The 17197-nt window shown below is 35.2% G+C and overlaps 1 long non-coding RNA gene across 2 annotated transcripts in view; it reads left to right on the top strand.

Moving 5' to 3' along the window:
- The window catches only part of LOC107970837 (uncharacterized), a 94063-nt gene that overhangs the window by 9066 nt on the left and 67800 nt on the right, over positions 1 to 17197 (top strand). Inside the window, exons 2-3 of one of the 2 annotated variants that reach the window (XR_001713782.3) lie at positions 3298 to 3441; positions 10085 to 10167. This is a non-coding gene — a long non-coding RNA (uncharacterized LOC107970837). The remainder of the gene's footprint in view (positions 1 to 3297; positions 3442 to 10084; positions 10168 to 17197) is intronic. The other variant, XR_001713783.4, reaches the window with a different exon arrangement.

The following is a 17197-nucleotide window of genomic DNA, read 5'->3' on the forward strand; positions in this document are numbered from 1 at the left end:
CTGCAATAAGCATATGTGTACATGTGTCTTTATAGTAGAATGATTTATAATCCTTTGGGTATATACTCAGTAATGGGATTGCTGGGTCAAATGGTATTTCTGATTCTAGATCCTTGAGGAGCTGCCACACTGTCTTCCACAATGGTTGAACTAACTTACACTCCCACAAACAGTGTAAAAGTGTTCCTATGTCTCCAAAGCCTTGCCAGAATCTGTCATTTCCTGACTTTTTAATAATTGCCATTCTAACTGGTGAGAGATGGTATCTCATTGTGGTTTTGATTTGCATTTCTCTAATGACTAGTGATGATGAGCTTATTTTCATGTTTTTGGCCACACAAATATCTTCTGTTGAGAAGTGTCTGTTCATATCCTTCACCCACTTTTTGGTGTTTTTTTTTTTCTTGTAAATTTAAGTTCCTTGTAGATTCCGGATATTAGACCTTTGTTAGATGGATAGATTCCAAAAATTTTCTCACATTCTGTAGGTTGCCTATTCACTCTGATGATAGTTTCTTTTGCTGTGCAGAAGCTGTTTAGTTTAATTAAATCCCATTAGTCAATTTTGGCTTTTGTTGCTATTCCTTTTTGTGTTTTAGTCATGAAGTCTTTGCCCATGCCTATGTCGTGAATGGTACTGCCTAGGATTCTTCTAGGGTTTTTATGGTTTTGGATCTTATGTTTAAGTCTTTAATCCATCTTGAGTTAATTTTTGTATAAGGTGTAAGGAAAGGGTCCAGTTTCAGTTTCCTGCATATGGCTAGCCAGTTTTCCTAGCACCATTTATTAAATAGGGAATTCTTTCCCCATTGCTTGTTTTTGTCAGGTTTGTCAAAGATCTGGTGGTTGTAGATATGTGGCATTATTTCTGAGGCCTCTTTTTTGTTCCATTGGTCTATATATCTGTTTTGGTACCAGTGCCATGCTGTTTTGGTTACCATAGCCTTTGTAGTATACCATAGCCTTGTAGTATAGTTTGAAGTCAGGTAGTGTGATGTCTCCAGCTTTCTTCTTTTTGCTTAGGATTATCTTGGCTATACGGGCTCTTTTTTGGTTCCATATGAAATTTAAAGTAGTTGTTTTTTTTTTTTTCTAATTCTGTGAAGAAAGCCAATGGTAGCTTGATGGGAATAACATTGAATCTATAAATTAATTTGGGCAGTATGGCCATTTTCATGATATTGATTCTTCCTATCCATGAGCATGGAATATTTTTCCATTTGTTGTGTCCTCTCTTATTTCCTTGAGCAGTGGTTTGTAGTTTGCATTGAAGAGGTCCTTCACATCCTCTGTAAGTTGTATTCCTAGGTATTTTATTTTCTTTGTAGCAGTTGTGAATGGGAGTTCACTCATGATTTGGCTCTCTGTCTGTTATTGGTTTATAGGAATGCTTGTGATTTTTGCACATTGATTTTGCATCCTGAGACTTTGCTGAAGTTGCTTATCAGCTTAAGCAGTTTTGGGGCTGAGACTATGGGGTTTTCTAAATGTACAATTATGTCATTTGCAAATGAAGATAATTTGACTTCCTCTCTTCCTATTTGAATACCTTTATTTCTTTCTCTTGCCTGATTGCCCTGGCCAGAACTTCCAATACTATGTTGAATACGAGTGGTGAGAGAGGGCATCCTTGTCTTGTGCCGGTTTTCAGAGGGAATGCTTCCAACTTGTGCCCATTCAGTATGATATTGTCTATGGGTTTGTCAACAATAGCTTTTATTATTTTGAGATATGTTCCATGAATACCTAGTTTATTGAGAGTCATTCGCATGAAAGGATGTTGAATTTTGTCGAAGGCCTTTTCTGCGTCTATTGACGTAATCATGTCGTTTTTGTTATTGGTTTTATGTGATGGATCACATTTATTGATTTATATATGTTGACCCAATCTTGCATCCCAGGGATGAAGCTGACTTGATCATCTTGGATAAACTTTTTGATGTGCTGCTGGATTTGGTTTGCCAGTATTTTATTGAGGATTTTTGCATCAATGTTCATCAGGGATAATGGCCTGAAATTTTCTTTTTTTGTTGTGTTTCTGCCAGGTTTTGGTATCAGGATGATGCTAGTCTCATAAAATGAGCTAGGGATTAGCCCCTCTTTTTCTATTGTTTGGAATAATTTCAGAAGGAATGGTGCCAGCTCCTCTTTGTACCTCTGGTAGAATTTGGCTGGAAATCTGTTTGGTCTTGGGCTTTTTTTGGTTGGTAGGCTGAGAATTGCCTTTTTGGAACATGATTGACTTTTAATTGTTACCATTGGTCTGTACTATAAATAAAGTCATCTTTCTTTTCATCAAATTTATTCAGATATATATACTTTACATACAATAAATCACAAATATGTTAAATTTTACATTTCAATGACTTTGACAAATATATGCTGTATGTCTGTGTAACTACTACTAGAATGAAGATATATTAGAATTTTATATATAGATAAATCAAGTAAACATATATATAAATCAAGATTTATCTATATCTAAAATCCTATAAAGTTTCTGTCTATCCCATCCACTTGAAATCAATACTCTCACCTACATGAAGCTCCAAGATAAATATAGATATATTTATCTATACATAAAATTCCCAAAATGTTTCTGCCTACCCTATGCACTTGCAATCAATACCCTCACCCACCTGAAGCTCCAAGAAACCACTGATCTGCTTTTAGCCACTAAGGAATAATTTTTCTGGTTTTAGAATTCATTATAAATGGAATCACACAATTTGTACTCTCCCATGTAAGTCTTCTTTAACTCAGCATAACATTTTTGTGATTTACCCATGTTAATATGTATATCACCAGTTTGTTCCCTGTCATTACTGAGGACTATTCTATTGGATAAATATAACATAATTTATTTATATAATTACTCTTTAATGAACATTTAATTGTATCCAGTTTGTGTCTATTATTAATAAATATGCTGTAAACATTTATGTGCAACTCTTTGTGTGGAAGCATTGTCATTTCCTTTGGATGAATTGTTAATTTCTCTTGAGTAAACATCTAGTAACAGAATTGCTGAGTAGTATGGTAAGTTTATATTTAACTTTATAAGAAACTGTCAAACTGTTTTCCAAAGCATTTCCACCAGCTATGTATAAAGTTCTAGTTGCTGCTCCACTTTTTTAATAAGCATGATCTGAAAGTTGCATGATGGCTTCAGCCTATATCCCATTGAAAAGAGATTAGTCATTGAACTCCATCTGCCTCCTACAAAAGGAGCTAGAGATATGGTCTGTAGATGAGATGCCAGGTGCTCATCTAAAACTCATGGTTTCTATTACACAGAAAGAAAGACAAAAAGAAAGTGTTGGTGATTGACTTCATTTGAAGCAGAGGAATTAAAACGGGCTTCCAGATTTTAGGTGGATGTTAATGCTGTTAACTGATTTGACATGTTGAATTTGAGATGTTAGACATCGAAGTGAATGGGTAAGTAAACTGTTTAGTGTACCAATCTGAAGTTCAAGGCAGAGATTAAAGCTGGAAATATAAACTTGGGAATAATCATCATACTAAAGGAACTTAAAGCCATGGGATGGAATGAGGAATAAATGTAGGATATTGTTTCCATCCAATGATGCAATGATTTCATGAACTATTTTCAGAGACCAAGATGTAAGTATAACTAGAAGAATGTTAGCTAGCCTAAAACAAAACAAAACCCCCTTTTGCCCCTCTTTCCCTGGGCAATGGAGTACACCACTTAAGGATTACATTTTTCAGCCTCCCTTGAAGCAAAGTCTAGCTATATGAATAAATTCTTACCAGTGAAATTTGAGTGACATAGTCCCCCTGCCAGTCTGGATGCTCATCTTCAGAGAAACCCTATGTAAAAGGAAAAATTAACTTCTATGTTATTTAAGCCACTATATTTAGATTTTGTTTGTTTAGCAGCTTAAGCTCCTTTTAGCATCTTAACCAATTCAAGAGGCATATCAAATAATTTCTTATGCTCAAGTAACAAATTTCCATTGCTACTTATTTTATTCATTTTTATTGATTTTATCACGATCTTGCTTATTTTTTACCAAAATTGCTTATTTGGGTTTATTTTTCAAAGAGTGGGTTAAGTTGCTCGTATTTATAAACTGCTCCAAGAAATGAAGTAATAATGTTACCTTGCAGAACGTTAATAAATATTTTCTTCACGTACTTGTGATTCTTTCCAGTCATTGCCTCAATTAGTTCTTGATGCTAGAGTGAAAATAAAAGTTAATGTAGTTGTTTGCATTTCACTGAAGAAGAAACTAGAGATATTAAATTATTTGTCCATAATAGCAAACCAAGTTAATGGAAAAGGTGGAAGTAAAATGCAATTATCTCACTTCTATTTTATTGAACTATTAGATTACAAGTCACAACTAATCAAAAACATGATACAAGAGCTAAAGCCGCGTAACCTTTTTATGGTGAAGACAGCCTAAAAATTGCCCTTCCACATGTTTCACATTTTATATCCATAAAATGTTTCTTGTAAAATTATGCTTATTGAACTTTTTCACTAAGTTTAAATAGATGTAAAATAGATACAGATAGATAAATGAAAATGTAGAAAGTATTTTAAAAGTAGAATATATATTTTATCCAGATTTTCCATACATACCAAAATCCGTTTATATCTGGATGTATTCTCTTCCAGTTCTTTCTCTATTTATATAACTAATACTTTACTTTTTACATAACTATAATTAATTAAGTATAAATTCAGATGGCATTTAGTATATACAGTGCTTCTCAACACAAGTGAAATTCCGCAGAAATCCATTGGGTGGAGTTGTACTATAACTAAACGTTTCAAAGGGTTTTTCAGTGTTCTCTTTTTAATTTTTTCCTCAATCTTTACATAGCTAATGGCTAAGCAATATTTGCTATTCGAAGACTTTAAAACTGTTTTATCCCCACTGGAAATAGTTGGAGATTGTTGGCTTAGGAGTTATTTTCTTTCTGATTGTATCAAGTAGAAGCCACATGCATATGGACACAATTTAGGATTTAATAGTCTTGACAAAGAATACAGTTGCTTATTTTCCCCAAAAATAAGCAGATTAGAGAGGTTAAGTAGAAAATAACAATTGACTTGATAAAAAATGCTGTTCTGTCCTTTCATCTCTCAAACTCATTTTTTTTTCTGCCATTGGGAAGAGAGGTAAGAATCTAATATTCCAAATCCTCTGAGACAAAAGGTTACACGGCCCAAAGAAGCAAGCCTTCATTAATGTTGATTCATTCTAATAGATGATACAGAAAGCTGCCAAAAACTTGACATATTGAGAAATTAGTTCCTCAGTAAAAGGTTTATTCCTGCATGCAGAATCAGGTTAATCTCTCTCTAGCAGTATTTCTGACTTAAGTGCTCATAAATATCAAGGGTCCAATCATGGAAATTCTGATTTAGTCGATCCGAGGTGGACCTCAAGAATCTGTTCATTTCAGGAACACCTGCGATGATCCAATGATCATATATGGAAGCACCACCCTGATGGAAGGACAAATTAGATGAGTGAGTTAGCTCTGTCTTGTGAGCCATGAGTTAGCTCTGTCTTGAGAGCCATGGAAGGAAATAGAAGCATATTAAAACCAACCTCTGGTTCAAGCATCCCAATTAACTCTAATACACTTATCCTCTGAGAGGAGACCTAACATTTTCTCTTTTACTTTCTAAATCTTGTTCCCTAATCCTCTCAGAAATGCTCCAGTTATTTATGCAACTAGAAGAATGAAGGCCAAGATTGAGATGGAAAAAAATAATATGGAGATTTATAGATCAAACTAGATAGGTGTTTCCTTTGGCTTTTTAAGAATGAGTAAAGTTATTTTTTAGAAGGAAATAATGTTCTTGAATATCACATGCTTTAATTTCAAGTTTTATAAATAACAGTTATAGGTTCTGGTACTAACTGGTTTTACTTGCAATACTGGTCTTTTTATACAGAAATGAGGATGTGAATGCTCTTTTACTGGGTGTACAATAACAGGCAGGAGTGCCAGAGTTAGAAAAGCAGCCTAGTACCATGGAAAAATTATAGAGTAAATAATTCTGAGATCTGAAGTGGAATCCTGGCTCCTCATGCAGCAACAATGGACAGATTCTTAGCATTCATTTATAAAATATCAGCAATAGTGATTTCTAACCTTGTCAGGTTGTGATGAGGTTCACAAGAGTGCACATAATAAAAATACTTTGCAAACTGTAAAGTTTTGAAAATCACAATAACCTTGTTTCTAGTGATGCATTCTCACTTCCAAGTCACTATCAAAAGTACCACCCACCAAAAACTGTGCATATGGATTGAAGGCTGAGGGTTCCCTTCAATTTTAGCTTATTTTGCCTTTTTGTCTATGTATATCATAAATTGCAAATTTGGAAGAGCTATTGCAAGAATAGGGAATTAAGAGAGAAAGCCATGTAGCCTACTTTGGTTTGAGGAATTGGCTTACCTGGCATATAAGGAAACTTCTGCATGACATATATGGAACCTTCTCCCTCTAGCTTCCTGGAGTCTACTTTAAGGCTTGGGTACAAACCTCAGTGAAAGTATTTCTGTGTTTTATTTTGCCTCCATTGTACCTTACTCAAAAATCACTTGAGGAAGAAGACAGTTGTCATGGCATGATTGCGGAATTCATTGTTTTCCTGGCAAAATTTCTCCTTACTAGTGCTCAATCTAATCCATGCAAAAATACAGTTCCTGAATAGATCTAAGTTATGCTGACTGTATGTTTGTTTGCCCTCATAACCATCTTTAGTCTTTATCTGCCCTACAGTCTTGCAGTGGAGCTGACTGTTGCAGGATACATTTCCCTGGCTCTGTGTCAGCTACTCCTACCTGGGTTCTGTTGTTGAATGTATACATGAATGACAATGGAAATCTCTTTGCATAGTTGTAAGCCTGAGTGATTGAGAGAATCAGGATTTCTATGCTGTGCAACTCCAAGGGGCAACATTGACCTTGAAGCACACTTGAGTGGCACATAGGATGGCACAGAATGTAGCTCCTGTAGCCATGTGTAGCAACAAGACATGAGGCAGAAGGCTGCCGGCATTAGATTGAGCACTAGCAGGGAGAAATTAGCAGTAAAAATGGTATTTTTTTTTTACCCAGATTGGGCTTATTTTTAAGTAGCAGCACTTCATTTTGTATTGCTTTGTTTTGTTGAAACTAAGCACGAATGCTTTGGCATGTGAAAAACGTTTATGGTTTATGAATGAGAGTATGTAACTGATTAAGTAAAAATAAACTTCTAAAATAGACTTGATGATAATGATACCCTAATGTCTTTAAAGTTTTGTTAATGAACATTTGAATTGAACAAAGTTACTTTAGAAATTTTTCTTGCCCTTTTCTTCCTGAGAGCAAAAATATGAGGAAGACAGAGATAGGGAAAAATTACTTCAGGAATATTTTATTTAAGTCCTGTGAAAAGCAGAGACCATTTGTGTCTCCTTTTAAAAATGCTGCTATATGTTTTTCCTTTTCACAGGTCTTATATTAAATAAAATATTGCCACAATGTCATATCTGGTTATTGTTATTGGAAAAGACCAGGGAGTAATGCCCAATGCTCTTGTCTGACATGGAAAGGATGGCATTGCTCATTTTTTTCCCTTTTTTAAATTGAAACCTTGAGTATTTAATTTATAAACATAAAGCATTCAACTACTCACCTTAAGAATTGCTAAGATATTAGTCGTGAAGAAGAGGTTCTTGATGGTAAAAAAAAAAAAAAAAAAAAAAAAAAAAATCTGACTCCTTTCTACAAAATGCTTTCTCCTACATCTCATTTGTCTTCCCTGACTGCATTTTCTTTGCATTTTTCTGGGTTTTTCTTACAGCCATCAATTGACTTGCTAAGTTTTGTTTGAATGAAGAACCCCACCCTGAGTTTGTCAATGTTCACAAGTCACCTCACATACACTGTATGGATGGCCCATGAAGTTCTTTTAAAAATAAATAAAATTTTATTTCTATCCCATTCCAACATATGCACATGCACAAAAACACACTTTTTTCTTTTTCATGTCATGAAAAAAATTATCAGAATGGATTATTCCCTTACTTTATCTTATTTGAAAGATTGCCTGGTCTCATATATTAATATTTCATTCCCAAATGTAACATGTCAAAGTAGAGAGTTGTGTTGACCAGCAAGAAGTCAGAGGGTAAAAAATTTTTCTGCTTCCAGGAAAACTATTGTTAGTACGGTAGTCAATAAATAAGAGAGAAAGGCAGGAGAGAGCCTTTTATGCTGAGAGAAATGCAGACGATGACAAAACTTATAAGGCTAAGAAAAAACAAATCATCTTTAGGAGAACTTTCACTTGAAATGGCTTTGCCTTTCAAAAGGAAAAATGTCCTGCTGAATCAGCTTCATTTGGAGAAATAAAAAAAAAAAACTCTTATATGATTTTCAAAATACTAAACAAACTCACTCGCAAAAAAAAAAAAATAGGTTACATGTGTTTGCTTGTAAAAATAAGTTTAAGCTCAGCAAATTGCAAATTAAGGAGACAACAATCAAGCAGAGAGGATGGGGGTAAAGAAACAAAGCATGTTTGGGCTGGCAGCATCCTGACATCTAAAAGAAAAATGCACAGAGTTGGTAGTGTGCCCATTTTGTTCTGGCACTTTGTTTCATGAATGTGCTACAAGAAGAGAAAAAAAAATGAACGAGCTTCAATTCTTGTTCAGTCATAGAGCTGTTCAGTCAAGCAAGATTACAGATAATGAATCTCTACAATGGAAAATTGATTTGTGGGCTCTCAAATTTTTCATTTTGTTTATGTTTCAGAAATGTGTAGCTGTGTCAGAACGTCTTACCCATTTTTAAGAATATTTTATCACAGCAAAAAAAGAGATAACTTGACTTTAACTGTGAAATGCAAATTCATTTTATCTTGAAGTGTCAGATATAGTATTGTTCAGTCTACAACAAATATAAAAAGGCATAACATTCTTTAAAGGGCCCAATAACATAGTCAATAATATGCTTTTATTATGGAAAATAAAATATATTCACTGCTTCAGAAAATTATTCAGTCTGGATTTTTATGAACTTTAGAATTATAGGCCTTAAATTATGATATGTATGTCCTATTAGCTAGAAAATATTTTCTATACCTAGTGAATTGTATTATGTAATATATATAAACCTACTGTATAAATATTTAATGAGCATTTATTATCACTAACTGGTTGGATTTATTACCTAAAGAATTATGATAGCACATGAAAAAAATTCTTAGATATCTGATATTTGCAACCTCTTAGCAGAATTTTAGGACATGTGTTATACCAGAAGTAAATTGTTCTTAAGTAGTCAGGGCATTATCACAAGATGTTATGATTTGAATATTTGTCCCCTCCAAAACTCATGTTAAATATTAATCCCCTATGTGACAGTATTGAGGGATGGGGCCAGATTTTTAAGAAGTGATTGGGTTATTAAGGTTCTTCCCTCATGAATGGGTTAATCTATTCATGGATTAATAGATTAATGAAATACTGGATTAATGGGTTATCATGAGAGTGGAACTGGTGGCTTTATAAGAAGAGTAAGAAAGAACTGAGCTAACAATTAGCGTGCTCAGCCCCCTCACCATGTGATGCCCTATGCTACCTTGAGACTCTTCGGAGTCCCCACCACCAAGAAAGCTCTCACCGGATGCAGACACTGGACCTTAAACTTCTCAGCCTCTATTTAGTAAGAAAAAAAATTCTCACTTACTCACTCATGCACTCACTCATTCATTCACTAAACATTTTGTAAATACTTTGTAGCAATAAATTTCTAATACCACACAATAACAACTCCCATTTATAGAGTACCAATTGTATGTCAGGGATTGTACCTTTTCAGTTTCAGAAAATTTAATAAACTTGCTAAAGTTTTCAGAACTACTAAGTACAAGCCCAGTCCATTTAAATCCCAGTACATCTACAACTGAAACTAATGGTCTTTCAACCACTCTAAGCTGCTTCCCTTCTACTATTGTCTACTCTTGTCAGTAGCTTGCACTCTGGTGCTAGAGGTAGGGAACATAATTAAAATTAACATATACTGTTATGTGGCAGGTACTCTGAAAGAGCATCAAGAAAATCTGACTGAAAAAAGATTGACTGAGATGGGCGCTGGAGTATAAGCCAGAGTTTCACAGGTAAAGGAAGGATGGGAATTTTATGCCATAGGGGGAGACTTTAGCATGTGCAAGGTCATGGAGGTAAGAGAAAATATGGTATACTCAACAAGATTATTATGTATTCATAGTGACACAGAATCTACACCATTTTTTTAACTTTTATTTTAGACTCATGGATACACATGCTTGTTTGTTACAAGGGTATATTGCATGATGCTGAGGCTTGAGGTATGATTAAACCTATCACCCAGGTAGTGAACATAGTACCCAATAGGTAGTTTTTCTAGCCCTATTCCCCCTCCCTCCCTTTCTCCTCTAGTAGTCCTCAGCATCTACTGTTCCTGTGTGTCCATGTGTACTCAGTGTTGAGTTCTCACCTATAACTGTGAATATTCAGTATTTGGTTTTCTGTTTCTGCATTAATTCGTTTAGGATAACTCTCTCCAGCTACAACCATGTTGCTGCAGAGGAAATGATTTCATTCTTTATGGCCGCATAGTATTCTGTAGTGTATATGTACTACATTTTCTTTATTCAATCCACCATTGATGGAACCCTAAGTTGATTCCGTGTCTTTTTTATTGTGAATAATGCTGCAGTGAACATACACGTGCATGTGTCTTTTTGGTAAAATGATTTGTTTTCCTTTGGGTGTATACCCAGTAGTGGGATTTCTGGGTCAAATAGTAGTTATCTTTGTAGTTTTTTTAGAAATCTCCAAACTGCTTTCTAGAGTGGCTAAACTAATTTACATTTCCACCAACAGTATATAAGCATTCCCTTTTCTCCGCAGCCTCACTAACATCTGTAATTTTTTGACTTTTTAATAATAGGCATTTTTACTGATGTGAGATGATATCTTATTGTGGTTTTGATTTACATTTCCCTGATGATTGGTGATGATAAGCATTTTTTCATATGCTGGTTGGCCACTTGTATGTCTTGAATTGTCTGTTCATGTCCTTTGCTCACTTTTTAATGGAGTTATTTGATTTTTCTTGTTGATTTCTTGCTGTTTAAATTCCTTATAGTACCGTGAACTCCAAATATATAAGACAGGTATCAGTAAATTTAGAAAGTTTATTTTGCCAAGGTTGAGGGCCCGTACCCGTGACACAGCCTCAGGAGGTCCTGACGACACATGCACCAGAGTACAGCTTGGTTTTATACATTTCAGAGAGACATGAGACTTCAGTCAACCTATGTAAGATGAACATTGATTGGTCCAGAAAAGCGGGCCAACTCCAAGCAGGGAAGGGGCTTCCAGGTGTAGGTAGGTAAGAGACAAATGGTTGCATTTTTTTGAGTTTCTGATTAGCCTCTCCAAAGAAGGCAATAACATATGCATTTATAAGTGCGCAGAGGGGTGACTTCGAATAGAATGGGAGGGAGGTTTGCCCTAAGCAGTTCCCAGCTTGACTTTTCCCTTTAGCTTAGTGATTTTGGGATCCCCAAAATTTATTTTCATTTCACAACACAATCTACCACTATTTATTGACACTAAATGAATGAATAAAATGTGGTCCTTGGACTCAAATATTGTATTGTCTTTTAGAAAATAAATCCAATAAACAACTAGTTATTTTAAACTAATATAGATAATAATCTAAGATTGTATATCAGGGCCACAACAGAAGAATTAGTTTCAAATGAGAATTTTAATAAAAAACTTCTAAGAAGTAACATTTGAAATGAGTATCAAAAAATGTTTAAAAGTTCACTAGGCACTTTCTGCTTCCAATTAGGACACAAAAGACCTTAGCTCTTATTGTTGCAGGAAAGGGGTGCAGACCCAGACCTCAAGAAAGGGCTCTTGGATCCCGTGTAAGAAGGAATTCAGGGCGAGTCCATAGAGTAAAGTGAAAGCAAGTTCATTAGGAAAGTAAAGGAACAAAAAATGGCTACCCTATAGACAGAGCAGCCCGGAGGGCTGCCGGTTGCTTATTTTTATGGCCATTTCTTGATTATATACTAAACAAGGGGTGGATTATTTATGCCTCCCCTTTTTAGACCATATAGGGTAACTTCCTGAGGTTGCCATGGCATTTGTACACTGTCATGGCACTGGTGGGACTGTAGCAGTGAGGACAACCAGAGGTCACTCGTCACCATCTTGGTTTTGGTGGGTTTTAGTTGGCTTCTTTGAAGTAAACTGTTTTATCAGCAAGGTCTTTATGACCTGTATCTTCTGCCAACCTCCTATACTTAGAATGCCTTAACTGTCTGGGAATGCAGCCCCATGGGTCGCAGCCTCATTTTACCCAGCTCCTGTTCTAGACGGAGTTGCTCTGGTTCACACACCTCTGACATTATGAGAACATCAAAAGATAAAATGAAAATCATATTTACATATGGGACTGTCAATGAACCATGAAAGGCTTGATGAACTGATTTCCAGAGAAAGGTGCCCATTATAAGTAAGCAGTGAGATCTGGCAGGTCTGGATGCAGGACAAGCAGAAGAATGCTCAAGACCCAGCACTTTACTGGGTGGAAACGAAGCCATCTGAGCTATTGGCAACGGTGGAGCTCATGGGCTGCATTACAGTCTGAAAGACTACCAAGCACAGTAATAATTTGCTCAACACAGTCATTCTCTCTACCTTATCCCGTTTGCTGAAAACAATGAAATTAAAGTAAGAACTGATAAGCACACAGAAATCATTCAATCTGCTGCATCTCCCATATTCTCCCCATACCTGAAATTTAAAAATTCAAAGATATTACAAGGAATCCCAAATAAAATCCTGATAAGCTCCATGAGACTAGACCTTCCTTGGAAAACTGAATGTTGGCTACTGGGTTAACAAGAGGGAAGCTTCATCTCAGTCCCAGATAAATAAACCCTTGGTGAAATCTGAACAATCAACTCCCACTTTAGCCAACAGATGAAAAAATAACTTGAAATTTCTTGGCAAAAAGAAAATAAAAACCCACTGTTAATCCTCTAACCCTACTTTTCTTCTATACTTAATTTCTACTATGCAATAACAAATTACAAGACCTATGTAGAGGCAGAAATAGGACTCACGCACAAGGAAAAATATCACCAAAAGCAAACCACAGGTGATCCAGATACTGGAATTAGCAGAAAATAATTTAAAAGATCTATCTTCAATAGGAAAATATGAGAAGAATAGGTGGATAGGTGGGTAATCTCAGCAGAGAATAAAATAAAATAAGTAAGAAAAATTAGTTAAAAATTATATATCTGTAAACTACAATATGTAAAAAAAAAATAGATGAACTATACAGAAAAATCACAAAATAATCAAATGGTTAGTGACCTTGAAGACAGGTCAAGAGAACTTATCCAAAGTAAAGCATAGAAAAAAAAGGCATAAACAAACTGTTAAAGACATAACAAACTGTTAAATCAAGCAGTCAAATATACCTGTAATTGGAAGAACAGGAGGATAGGAGAGGGAATAAGTCAGGGGACAAAAGATCTTGGAGAAACAATGACTGAAAAGTTTCCTTATATGTTTGAAAATACATACATCTACACATCCAGGAAGGTCACTGAATCTCCAATGGAGTAAATTTATACAAAATGCACATAAGCATATAATTGTCAAACTGAAATCCAAAGGGAAAGAAAAAAATTCTAACGGGTACCACAGTAAAGAATGCATCACGTAAGAGGGAGTAACAGTCTCATTAACCCAACGCATTGACATTTTAAAGTGCTAAAAGAAAACAACTAAAAAATGATTATCAACTTAGAATCCTACATCCAGCAAAAATCGCCTTCAAAACTAAAGGTAAAATGCATACTTTTTCAGATAAATGAATAAATAATAAATCAAAGCTGAGAGAATTTGTTGCCATCATATCTGCACTATAAGAAATGTCAGAACTTCTTCAATCTGAAGAGAAATGATACCAGTAGGAAATTCAGATCTGCAAAAATAATTGAAGAATGCCAAAAATGGTAAATAATAAGGTGAATATGCAAGCATTTTTTCTCCTAATTTGTTTGAAAGACACTTCACTATTTAAAATGAAACATTTATATTGTGAGGTTAATAATATATGAAAAAGTAAAATGCTTAAGGGCATTAAAAAACATGAAATGGGAATAAATAGAATTATAATTTGATGAGTGTCCTCTATTATATGTGAGGTGGAGTATATTAATTCAGTATAGAATATGGTAGGTTAAATGTGCACACTTTAGTCCCTAAAGCAAAGCAACTGCTTAAAAATAAAATGAAGAAGTATAATAAAAATCTAACAGGTTATATAAAATAGAATGCTACCTTAATACTACTTTAAACTAATACTAGATTAAAAGGAGGCAGGAAAGTAAGATCAAGGAAACAAAAGAAGAACAAAAAATTAAAAATATAAATAAGATGTTAAACTTCAAGTAAATCATATCAATAATTGCATTAAATGTAAAATGACTACACATTCTGAAGAAAAAGCAATATTGTCAGAGGCAAAAAAAAGTCAGTATACTAACAGTATACAGTACACCCTCTACAGAAATTGCATTTTAAACGCAACACGGATAGGTTGAAAGCAAACTCCTAATCATAAGAGACCTGGTTCGGCTATATGAATAGCCAACAAAGTAAACTTCAAAACAAGTAGTACCAAAGATAAAGAGATATTTCATAACGATAAATGGAATTCGTTAAAAAAATACATAATATTTCTAAGTGTGCATGCTACTTATAATAGAGCTTAAAAGTAAGCAAAGCAAAACTTTACAGAAACAAAAAAAATAAGCGAATCTACAGAAGACATTAACATTTCTGCAAGTAGAAATAGACAAATTCATAGTTATAGTAGGAAATTGTATTACGAATAACCAGGGGTTTGCTCTAGGTCTCATTGCTCACCACACAGAAAACCAATCACTGAGACAATGAGTATTGTCAGAGAAGAAGATTTTATTTGGGTGATGTCAGCTGGAGAGGTGGGAGACAAACCCTAAATCCACTCTTCACTCTCCCACTCTCCCCCTTTCTCCACTCCCATTCAAGGGTTTATATAGCTGGGAAGGACAACAGAAGGGACAAGGAAAAGAAGTTGGTCAACAGACAGCAGGTGCATTTCATTATACAAATGTAAGTTTCTCAAGCTTCAGTTCTATAGACACCTGGCTTGTTGGAAAATTGGACTGACTTCAATTTCAGCATGACTTCAATTTCAGCATTCCTCTGTCAATAATTAATAGAACAATCATTTAACATGGAAATAATATGACCAGATTTGCTTTTTTTCCCCCTCTGGTGGCATTGTCAAAAAGATATTGAAGAATGGAGAGAGACAGAGAAAAGGTTTACAAATTAGCAGCCATAACAATAATCTAGTGAAACAAGATGATGGCCTTAATTAATGCAGAAACTGGTGGGGGGGAGTAGAATGAAGCTAATAAACTGGAGGTATATTTGGTGTTTGAAAATAATAGAAACTGGTCACTTAGATGATTGGTACAGGGGAGAGGTGGCAATAGGAAGACATCTAAAATTTTTGAGGGTTCTTGTTAGGAGACTGGATGGATGCTTTTTATTAAAAACATTGTGAAGAAGAAGAAGCACATCTGAGAGGAAAGGCAATGAGCTCTCTTTTGGACACTTTTGAAATGTCTGTGAGACATTGTTGAAAATGTCTACAGGGCAATTCAATATGTGAGTATGACATCAGGAAAGAGGTCAGGTTAGAGATAATTGCAGTGGTTGTAGTCACTGAAATGGTAGGAATACACTCCAGTGAGGATAGACAGAAGACCAAATGCAGAACCCTTGACCTCTGACATAAACAGTGCAGACAGCAGAAGAAGAAACTGCAATGAAGAAAAGAAGAAAAGGATGAGATAATGAGACAGGAACCAGAAAAAGTGTATCATAAAAACCAAAGAGAGATAGGAATTTAAGAAGATAATGTCGAAGCGAGATAAGTGGTACAGAAAAGTTGAAGACTGAAGCAGTCATTACATTTGGTGAATAAAAAGTTACTCCTGACTCCAGTAGTTTTCATGAAGAAGTGTGATAGGAACATGGCTGCATTAAATTGAAAACAATAAAAATATGAAGGTGAAGAAAAACTTAGTATAGGTTATTCTTTCAGGGAGCTTGATATTTAAGCTAAATAGGAACTCTTAACCTGAAATTAGTAATTGAAGAAGGTATTCCTGGTAAGCTGGTATCACCAGTAATTTAAAAGCCTATTGCTAGAGTTGTAAGAAAGAAGCAATAGGTACTCTCTTCAGCTTAAGAAACCAACAGGCCAAGCATGGTGGTTGACGCCTGTAATCCCAGCACTTTGTGAGGCTGAGGGGTGGATCACTTGAGGTCAGGAGTTCAAGGCCAGCCTGGTCAACATGGTGAAACCCCGTCTCTACTAAAAATACAAAACCCTGGGATGGTGGCAGGTGCCTGTAATCCCAGCTACTTGGGAGGCTAAGGCAGGAGAATCACTTGAACCCGGGGGGCAGAGGTTGCAGTGAGCCGAGATAGTGCCATTGCTCTCCAGCCTGGGTTGCAAGAGCAAGACTCAGTCTAAAAAAAAAATTAATAAATTCTTCCCAAATAGATTATTGTAGTTTCTTTCATTATTGTAGTTTGGTTGATTTTCAACCTAAGCTACATCTTCAGAGACAATAGTCTTCAATAACATTTTTTATAAGAAGTACTGTCTGTGTGAATGGTATAGGTAAAACGGAAATCTATAAAGAAGAATGTGATAAGCATTTAAAGGCAATTTGGACAAAAGCCTACTTATATTTTTCACCACAAACAGTGGTAAGATTTGGCACAGTGTTCTTAGTAATTTATATAATTGGAGACACTCCCCAGGGAACTTATGAGATTAAACAGTGTATGGAAAAAATGTAAATGGTAGAGAAATCTAAATCACAGTCTTGTAAGATATTTCCAGCTGGGTATAGTGGCTCATCCCTGTGATCCCAACACTTTGGGAGGCCAAGGCAGGTGGATCACTTGAGTCTGAGTTCAAGACCAGCCTCGGCAACATGGCGAAATCCCATCTCTACCCAAATTACAAAAGAATTAGCCAGTCACAAAACCCAGTATCAA

The sequence above is a fragment of the Pan troglodytes genome, chromosome 2, assembly GCF_028858775.2.
Source record: "Pan troglodytes isolate AG18354 chromosome 2, NHGRI_mPanTro3-v2.0_pri, whole genome shotgun sequence".
Classification (NCBI taxonomy): domain Eukaryota; kingdom Metazoa; phylum Chordata; class Mammalia; order Primates; family Hominidae; genus Pan; species Pan troglodytes.